The 7881-nt window shown below is 36.2% G+C and overlaps 1 protein-coding gene across 1 annotated transcript in view; it reads left to right on the forward strand.

The window, feature by feature from the left end:
- Positions 1 to 4723: 4723 nt before the first annotated feature.
- rk (rickets) overlaps positions 4724 to 7881 on the forward strand; it is a 725726-nt gene continuing 722568 nt past the window's right edge. Inside the window, 1 exon segment of the mRNA XM_067084108.1 lies at positions 4724 to 4944. The gene's annotated coding sequence lies outside the window, so the exon portion shown is untranslated.

Genomic DNA, 7881 nt, shown 5'->3' on the forward strand with positions numbered 1-7881 from the left:
TCATTTCCACTCAAAAGATTCTTTCGTTCGGAACTAAACCTTAAGAAAAACACCGGCAAAGAGGAAAATGCTGACTCAGCTCTTTAACTGTTGAGTTAGTCTGAATTATTCATCCCTCAAAATGGGAACAAATTCGCCTGAATGAGTTTTTTTTTATTTCTTTTTTTTTTTTTAGTTCGAAAACCGAGTCAGCAGAAATTTTGTCTGAATGTCTCGGTGACTCGATGGTTGGGGAGGTGGGGGGGGGGAGATTATTCATCAGCCGTGGGATAAATACCTCTGTAAACATTGGCATGATGTTCCTGATTGCTAGACGAGAAATGTTTTGGACGTTTGAAGATTGAAGATATGTAATACGGGTGTATGTTTTGATATATATATATATATATATATATATATATATATATATATATATATATATATATATATATACATATATATATATGTATATATATAATACATTACATGTTTTCATAATATATATATATATACAGAGTATATATATATATATATATATATATATATATATATATATATATATATATATATATATATATATATATATATATATATATATATATATATATATATATATATATGTGTGTGTGTGTGTGTGTGTGTGTGTGTGTGTGTGTGTGCATTATCACATAGTGGTTACTCCTGTACTCAAGACTTTTCTATATTCACAAATATTAATCCATTAATATTGTTTAACACGAAATGCACTATACATTGGGAAGGACTTACAACCAAAGGGAATCATAACTGAGAGGAGGTCGATTTTGGCCATATTTCCATATTTAAGTCTTATATTCCTTCTTACACGTTAAAGCTTTGTATAAATATCTGTAATATAAAAGAGATACAAGAAGTGTTTTGTTCTGAATTCTTCTAAACTAATATAACTAACTGACCCCAGTTGTACCATTTTTATTGCTTTTCAAATCAATTATTTTTAGTGACAAAAATCTTGATCATTCTTTCCCAGAGATGACGTTTGATTACAAAATAAGAAAAATAATATTCGAGAAATATGTACCGAAAAATTTATGTCTACAGACAAAAAGCAGATATTTCTTTTCCCTTGCTTTTAAAACTGTTTTTGCAACTCAGGTTCAGCTAATAGTATTAAGCCAGTTTATCATTTTGTTCTTTCACAAAACAGCAAAAATTCTGACTTGGGAAATATTTTACCTGTGTAAATATTCGCTGACGTTTTCTCTCCTTTTTTTTCAGCAAATGCAAAAAGTATAAGTTTCTACATTGCGTGCAGAAACCCCACAGGGGGTTAGTGCATGCAGACAGTGCATTACTTAATGTTCTTTACAGAGTGCCTTCGGCCCCTAGATGCAACCCCTTTCGTTTCTTTTACTGTACCTCCTTTCATATTCTCTTTCTGCCATCTTATTTTCCACCCTCTCCTAACAATTGATCCATTGTGCAGCTGCGAGGTTTTCCTCCTGTTACACCTTTCAAACCTTTTACTGTCAATTTCCGTTTCAGCGCTGAATGACCTCATAGGCCCCCGTGCTTGGCCGTGGGCTTAAATTCTATAATCAATTTAACTGCGTGCAGAAAACAACCCCGTGTAATTCCAAGGGCACGACTTGTTGAAGTTACTCATATAGGGACTGACATGATCAGTGTAACGCCTTGGTCAATGTTAGTAAGAATTAATTGCCTGCGATACTATTAATCAGAAATAATTTCGGGGATAATATTAATAAGATGGTCATTGTCAGTCATCCCTGAGGACCAGTTGGTAAGAATTATCCCCGTGGGTGCTGTCATTACGATGTCATTATCATCATTACAGAGCAATTCCAGGGTCGTTCTTAGAATAAAGGAAATAATTACGGAATATCTTAATTACTCGCAGAATGAATGAGTGTATAGCTAGCGTGAAGTTAATTGCATGTATAATCAGTACATTGTGATTACCTGCGACGAAGTTTCTTCGGAGCAATCGAGTTTTCTGTACAGCGTATAATTACGGCCACCGAAAATAGATCTATCTTTTGGTGGTCTCGGTATAATGCTGTATGAGCCGCGGCCCATGAAACTAACCATGACCCGGTGGTGGCCTATCCTATATCACTGCCAGAAGCACGATTATGGCTAACTTTAACCTTAAATAAAATGGAAACTACTGAGGCTAGAGCGCTCCAATTTGGTATGTTTGATGATTGACATGTCAATTTGCAGCCCTCTAGCCCAGTAGTTTTTAAGATCTGAGGGCGGACAATAAAAGTGCGGACAGAAAAAAGTGCGGACAGAATAAAGTGCGGGCAGAAAAAAGTGCGGACAGAAAAAGTTCGGACAGAAAAAAGTGCAGACAGAATAAAGTGCGGACAGAAAAAAGTTCGGACAGAAAAAAGTGCGGACAGAAAAAAGTTCGGACAGAAAAAAATGCAGACAGAATAAAGTGCGGAATGAAAAAAGTTCGGACAGAAAAAAGTGCGGACAGAAAAAGTACAGACAGAAAAAGTGCGGACAGAAAAAAATGCAGACAGAAAAAGTGCGGACAGAAAAAAAGTGCTAATAGAATAAAGTGCGGACGGACAGACAAAGCCGGCACAATAGTTTTCTTTTACAGAAAACTAAAAAAGCCGAGGTCTTCAAAGAACCCGATAACCACTGTATAAATAACGGATGAGTAATCTCTATAGAAATCAAAGTAGTAGTAATCCAAAGAAAATAACGCAGGCGTAAACCCTAGAAAATAACGCAGGAGTAATCCCCGGAAAATAACGCGAGCTATCCCTGGAAAATAATGCAAAAGAAATCAAGAAATAACACAGGAGTAATCCCTAGAAAATAACGCAAAAGTAATCCCTGAAAAATAACGCGAGAGTAACCCCAGAGTAATCCCTGGAAAATAACATGGTAATCCCCTAAAAATAATGCAGGAGTAATCCTTGGAGATTAACGCAGGAGTTATTCTTAGAAAATAACGCCTGAGCAATCCCTAGAAAATACTGTAGGATTAATACCTGGAAAAGAATGTAGGAGTAATCAGTGAAAAATAACGCAGGAGTAATCCCCAGAAAATAACACAGAAGCAATTCCTTGAAATAAGGTAGGAGTAATCCTTAAAAGATAATTCAGGAAAATAACGAAGGAGTAATCCCCGGAAAATAACGCGGGAGTAATCCTTAGGAAAAAAATCCAGGAGTAATCCCAGAAAAATAACGCAAGAATAATTCCTAGAAAGTAATAAAAAAAATAACCCAGGATAATCCATGAAAAATAACTCAGGAGCAATGTCAATCAAAGGAACGCAGGAGTTATCCCTGAATAATAACGCGGAAGTAATCCCTGGAAAATAAAGAGACGAGTAATAATCCCCGCAGCGTCCCGTCCTGACGTGTTCTGAAGACTGTCCCTACCTCGACCTCATAACGGGCATCAGGGCACGACGATGTAATCCTGGCTGTAATTATTGCCCAGTCAGTAATTATCGCCACTACTTAAAGAAGCATCGTATTCACTTCTCTTAGCGAAATGAATTTATGAGAGAGAGAGAGAGAGAGAGAGAGAGAGAGAGAGAGAGAGAGAGAGAGAGAGAGAGAGAAGGGGGTAGGGGGAGTGGGAGGGGGTGGGGGAAGGAAAAGGTAAAATCTAATCGTTGAATAATCCTGATTTAAGAGGTGGGCCATTTACATACCCTCCCCAATTGGCATTACTTATCGCCGGCACGCAAGGGTCAGATTACTGCAGTGGATGTGTGCTGATCGCGACTTTATGCTTTTCACTTGCGGATGCACGCGAATAGTGCGTGAGTGAAATTGAAGGTGAATGCGGCTTGTCTGATTGTGTGTTTTGATATCCAGATGCATGCGTATACGCATACATGATACATACATATATATACTGTGTATATATATGCATATATATATATATATATATAAATAAATACACACATACATATATATATATATATATATATATATATATATGTATATGTGTTTATAAATACATATATCTATATATATATATATACATATATGTATATATAATTTACTTATTTATATTTTTATATATACATCCATATATATATATATATATATATATATATATATATATATATATATATATTTATATGTATATGTATATAATTTACTTATTTATATTTATATATATATACATGCTTGTAAATTATATATATATATATATATATATATATATATATATATATATATATATATATATATATATATAAAATTTATATATATATATACACACACATATATATATATATATATATATATATATACATATATATATATATATATATACATATACACACATTCAATAAAAGCTATCCAGATCGCCATCGAGTTCACGACTTACCTGATTTACTGTTTGCAATTTCAGCATGTATCTGTTTACACAACTTCTTATTATGTTTGCCGTGGAAGGAAAAAAAAAATTAGCTAAATTAATTCGTATGCAAACTCATAGCATGATAAGAGATTTCAGGTTTAGAGGAAATTGCTTATTCACAGAGAGAGAGAGAGAGAGAGAGAGAGAGAGAGAGAGAGAGAGAGAGAGAGAGAGAAATATATATCATGTGGGCGCCTTTGCTGCTCTCTCGATGGTCGACGAACCTCACACAGACGACGGGTGTGGGGGTAGTGAGGGGATGGTGGGGAGGGATGGGAAGGGAGGGGAGGGGAGAACGCTCACACTCTCTCTCTCTACTCCTCTCACTCTCCGAGTCAGTGCCACAGTGACTGCGGATGAGGGTGGACGTACCCATCTCTGCCCTCGTCTTGATGCTGGCTCTGGTCTTCCCTCCCCCCACCACCACGACCCCCTCAAGGGCCCGAGACCACCCCTTCTTCCTCCCACTCCCCCTCCCATCAGTCCTTTCCCACTACACGTTATAAGAAAGTTGTAGAATTGACCCGCCGTCTGCTTCCCTTTTGTCGCTCGTAAACGGTGGGTGATTTTCGAATCTTTTCGGGGGCGGCTTTGGGTGGGTGTTCGCTCCTCTCCTGCCCCAGCAGAAAAGTCCTCGACCTCCTCTTTCTCTCCTCTTTCTTCTTCTTCTCCTCCTCTTCTTCCTATATAGGAAGATGAGACTCACTCTCATCTTCCGGAGACGATGACGATCATCTGTCGATAATTTTACGTCTCGAGTAAAAAAAAAAAAGAAAAAGAAATTCCGCTCGATTTTTCTGTGTGCATTTTTTTTTTTACGAGCGAGAAAACCTGTGTGTACTGTGACCGTGATGTGAAAAATATAGAAAAATCGTGAAGTGATCATTCGGTGACATCAGATCTGAAAGTACTTTAAAATAGTCTGTGATGCTCCTGTTACATCATTGTATTATTTATTTTATTTATTAATTTATTTTTTGGAGTGACATCTCACGTGGTCTGGCGTGACGAAAGTTTTTTTTTTTTTTGCCAAACTGTGAAAAGAAAAATATTCGAAAATATCTACAAAAAATATGTTAAAAAAATGTCTTAAATTTTTTTCTCGTCCATTCGACTTTCATTCGTGGAAATGAATGACATGTGTGATTAACTTGTGTCGACTGCTTTTGTTGAAGATTATGAATGAAAACGTTTGTTATAATATCCGCAGGTAAGGTAAACAAAAGCAGAAAAAAAAACGTTCCTGGCGTGACTGAAAACCAGGAACGTTTTCTTGCACATTGTCCGCACACCTGCGTCGCCAAGTCGGCAGTATATGACACAGGTGAGACAGATGTACAAACTGTTGTTGTTGCTGGAAGTAATTTTGAAGTATTCGTCATTATTTGTTCAAATTTTCTGCCATTTATTTTTTACATTTGTTGCTTTTAGTATTTTCATTGTAAATACAAACTTATTTTTATAGGTCATAGGAATCGAAAAAGACTGGGAAAGAGAACGTTTTAGTGTAAAAATTTGGTTAAATTACAACTTTCTAATTGCAATCAAGCGTTTTGAGAAAATTCACAGTGATAACAAACTTAATTTCTACAGGTAATCGGCAAGAAAATGTTTTAATGTAACATTATGTTTAAATTACAATTTTATATCGGCAATTAAATGTTCGGCATACATACACTGAAACCACAAACTTAATTTATGCATTTAATAACTGATATGAATCCGTACGAAATTATTGAAAAATATAACACAATTTTGGGCTTACCTATAATGTACTGGCAACTGCATTGTGGGTTTATATTTGAACATCTTGAACCGTATCCCATTTTAAAACGCACATAACACTTACAGTAAGTCGTACCCACGTGCTTGAAACGCTCGATATACAAATATTGCATGACTGCGTACTACGCAATGCGTAATCGACTTTTCATACCGTTCGTTCTATGATGAAGCGCTGTTAGTATACGCAAGGAACTTCACGTGCTTTGTTACGAGAGAGAGAGAGAGAGAGAGAGAGAGAGAGAGAGAGAGAGTGAGATCCTGGTGGGGGGGTTGTATCTGATGAAGTGTCTGATAAATGGTTCGAGATGGAAAAGGTGAGAATTGCGTCGGAGAGAGAGAGAGAGAGAGAGAGAGAGAGAGAGAGAGAGAGAGAGAGACTTGAGAAACTCTTGGCATATAAAAGTGGCCACTATATATCATTGCAATTCATTTGGTTTATACTTTGTCCACGTATTTCGCAAAGAGAGAAAGAGAGAGAGAGAATTTCAACACCTGACCGGGGCTTTTAGGGGTAATATACTCACAGTTTTATAATAATCAAATAATAGGAAGGACGAAGGCGTTGTTTTTATTTTACTATATCAAAAATAATAGTATTAAGAGAATAAATTTTTCAAATAAAAAAGGGTGATAATCCTTGGGTAGTATCTTTGCGTCAAGAATTTATTTTAAAGATTACTTTAACAACGAGTGGGTCTGCCTCACTCTCTCCTTTTTTCAGTCTCATTTCCGCCAAACTTAACTGAGTAATCATAAAAGCTTTTTATGAATTAATAGCGAGACATCAAGTCTCCTCTATCCGAAATATATTAATGAATATTTACAAGGTTTGTTTCATGAATATTACAAAATCTGTTTCCGAGAGTATTCAGCATAACTATTTTTATAATAATTTCTTTTTATAATAATAATAATTTCTTTTTCATGACAACAGAATACAGTAGCTTCTTTTTTATGACAACGAAAAACCAAGACAGGCAAGAATGTCACAACTGAGAAACACGTAAATGTTCAAAAGGAAATGTATGCGAATGTATGACAATGCCTTCCAATTCAATAAATCATTCTTAATTCTCTCTCTCTCTCTCTCTCTCTCTCTCTCTCTCTAACAGGATAATTTTCCTCAATGACAAATTACAAAATGAAGTTCATGTCAATGACTCTCTCTCTCTCTCTCTCTCTCTCTCTCTCTCTCTCTCTCTCTCTCTCTCTTTTTAACGTAGGATCATTTTTGTCAAATGAAAAATTTGAGAAATTACAAAATGAAATTAAAGTCAATGCTCTCTCTCTCTCTCTCTCTCTCTCTCTCTCTCTCTCTCTCTCTCTCTCTCTCTCTCTCTCTAACGTGGGATGATTTTTGTCAAATTAGAAATTTGAGAAATTACCAAATTGAAATTAAAGTCAATGGTCTCTCTCTCTCTCTCTCTCTCTCTCTCTCTCTCTCTCTCTCTCTCTCTCTCTCGCCCTTAAGTTAGGATTTGTATTCTTAACCCCTCAAGGAGGAACCAGCTACGTTCGAGGACCAGCTGCAGATGGCTGGAGTGGGTTACCAGGGGTTACAGACCAAAGGTTACAGGCGCAGGATACATTCGCGTTATGTAATGTCATTTGCAAAGGAAATTAGCGGTGTTTGTGGGAAGTGTTGGGTCACGTGATATTTTTGTGTTATGCTTGGTGCCTCCGATAACCGGGTAAGGAGGTTTTTGTGTA

Source organism: Macrobrachium rosenbergii, chromosome 41, assembly GCF_040412425.1.
Source record: "Macrobrachium rosenbergii isolate ZJJX-2024 chromosome 41, ASM4041242v1, whole genome shotgun sequence".
NCBI lineage: Eukaryota > Metazoa > Arthropoda > Malacostraca > Decapoda > Palaemonidae > Macrobrachium > Macrobrachium rosenbergii.